General features: G+C 40.2%; 1 long non-coding RNA gene across 1 annotated transcript; it reads right to left on the bottom strand.

Annotated features, from left to right (window-relative positions):
- Positions 1–1,472: 1,472 nt before the first annotated feature.
- On the bottom strand, positions 1,473–2,443 carry LOC147020568 (uncharacterized). Its single transcript, XR_015062094.1, has 2 exons — positions 2,039–2,443; positions 1,473–1,541 (listed from the first exon to the last, which is right to left on the bottom strand). It is a non-coding gene; the product is annotated as an uncharacterized LOC147020568 (long non-coding RNA).
- Between the last annotated feature and the right edge of the window lie 224 nt (positions 2,444–2,667).

Here is a 2,667-nt window from a genome sequence, read left to right as displayed (position 1 = left end):
TCACAATAAAATAACAGAAGGAAAACCAACCCTCACCTTACATTGAAACCCAAACCCGAACACACCAAACCCAAAGCCAACCCTGACCTTCACACCCCAAACCCAAACCCAACCCTATCCTCACACCCCAAACCCAACTCGAATCCCAAGATGATTTATCATTTTCACACTGATTTATAAAAAAACAACTGAAAGAATCATTATTTTTTAAACAGTTTATTACTTTTTTTTCTTTTTTTTGGCAGTTCAATAACAGTACAAGGTCAATCCAGTCTTTCAACTCAACAAAGTTTTCTGTTTTTTTTTCTTCAAGTTCTGTTTTGAGAATGAAGTTTAAGTTATTTCAAGTTTGAAGAAGTGGAACGGAGGAGATATATTGTAAATTTGTCTCAAGAAATCTCAGGTCTTCCCAGCACTTTCTTGATATTGCTGAAAAAGAACAAATAAATAAATACATTACATGTCTAATATCGAATTAAATACGACGTAATTTCATTAATTATGAATCACCTGAACTTACCACTCATCAAGCACTATCCAAGGAAGAACGACAAGGATAGGTCGGTTGAGAACTTCAAAGGTCTCCAAGACAGAAACCACTTTTTGAGTCTCCAAGGTAGGTCTCATATTTTGAGCCATCAAGGCAAAACTCTTTTCCTGATTTTCCAGAATTTTTTGGGTCATCAAGGCAGAACTCCTTTTGTGGGTCATCAAGGTGGAACTCGTTTTGTGGGTCATCAAGGTGGAACTCGTTTTGTGGGTCTCTGCACACGTATCAGCAAAAGGAAGTGAAAACCACTCAATATCACCGCCATCATCATCTTCATCATCATCATGCCTTCTGACACAATTCTGGAAACACTACTCTCTCCATTGCTTTCTGCATCTCAGTTCAATTTTCCTTTTCTTTTGCCTTCAATTTCACATCTTGATTTTCTTCACCACAAAGTCCCACTGGGTTTTGATTTAAGTTTTTCAAACAATTTTAATACAGTTAAAGTTTATAATTGAAAAAAGCTGGACTTACAACTCGTTGGTAAATGCAACGTTTCGGCGAGAATCCACTCGCCTTGGTCACGGCAGATGATGAAGTGAGGAAGAACTGAAGAAGATGGAAAATTGTCACGTGACATCCGACCTGCTTCAATTTAACCACCAACATTCTTCGATTTCATTAATTAATTTGATTGCATCGATTTAATTACCAACGTTCATCGATTAAATTAATTTTAATGATTATCCAGTTGTACACACCTTGAACTTGTATACAGTTCCATTATCACTCATGCCAGACTTTCAACAATTGGATGATCTGTTTGGTGCTTGTCTGGCTGTGAGTGCAGCAAAACATTCGTTTGTTCCCAACTCTTCTGAGACACAGACAGAATGGGACACGATTGGGGTGAAGAACATGTAGTTTATACAAAGTTTGAAATCATTTTTAATGTAAAGCAAGAATCTTGGCAACTTACATTCCAACCGGTGGGATAGTTTCATTCGAGTGGGTGGAGGAGAGTTAATGAGCACCTCTTCTGAGGGGCCTTTGGAAAAAAAACAATAAAAATATAAAACATTAAACACACTGATATCTTCATCAGTTTGATAACTTGTTCAAGAAAGGGCACAGAAGGGAATGCACTGATGGAACAGGTAACGACGAAAAGATGAAGAATCCATTCGAGGGGAGTTAAACTTGTGATTTATCCTGCGTGGCGATGACCATGTCAATCACTAACCTTCACACCAAAATATTAATTACAATTATCTTCACAATTAAGAACATTCTTCTTCAAAGAAGGAAGTATTAACAGCAATGTTGATAAAAGAACAAGTGGCAAAACTTATTTCAGCTTCACAACACGATCTTGGGGTTTGCTGTGTTCACCCCCAGTGTGTTCACCCCCAGGGTGTTCACCCCCAGTGTGTTCACCCCCAGTGTGTTCACCCACAGTGTGTTCTCCCCCAGTGTGTTCACCCCCAGTGTGTTCACCCCCAGTGTGTTCACCCCAACTGCTGCAAAGTATTGAAGAGTGCTTACCTGTTGAAGGTCCTGCATGTGGTACGACCCCTCAACACCGTGCTGTTTCTGTTGTTGCTGTTGCAGCTTCTCAGTAACATGTTGTTTCTGTTGCTGTTGCAGCCTGTGATCACAATGAGGGTTCTGCTTTTCCTGCAGCCCCTCAACACCGTGCTGCTTCTGTTGTTGCTGTTGCTCATTTCGACCCTGTTCACCCTTAAGACCTTGAGACCCCGTATGACCTTTTAAACTCCCGTCGATCATTTGACCCCTCAGACATTTATACCCACAGATCCTTTAGACCTGTTGAGACCCCATAGACAAATTTTGATCCCCTTTTTTTTCGAGGCCATACGACCTTAACACCAATTGAACTGTTTTGACCCCTTTCGAACCCTTTAAACACACACCACACAAACATCAAAAGTCTTTTTACAACACAGACGACTCTTTTAAGCAGGTGATTTGCAAACTCTACCCACGCGGAGGGTGGGTAAACTGTGTTAGTAACCTTATCTAAGCGAAAACGACTTGGAAAAACTATCACTAAAATGAAATCAATCTCCTGGAAGTTCGTCAACACAAAATAGAGCCTCACCCCTTCTCCCTTGCGAAGTTGGTATTCCTTGTCCTCAATGAGAATCGTCATT

The sequence above is a fragment of the Eptatretus burgeri genome, chromosome 9, assembly GCF_056783735.1.
Source record: "Eptatretus burgeri isolate ZD-2024b chromosome 9, Ebu_testis_v1, whole genome shotgun sequence".
Taxonomy (NCBI): domain Eukaryota; kingdom Metazoa; phylum Chordata; class Myxini; order Myxiniformes; family Myxinidae; genus Eptatretus; species Eptatretus burgeri.
The sequence above is the reverse complement of the archived record's forward strand: the minus strand, read 5'-3'. Positions and strand labels throughout refer to the sequence as shown.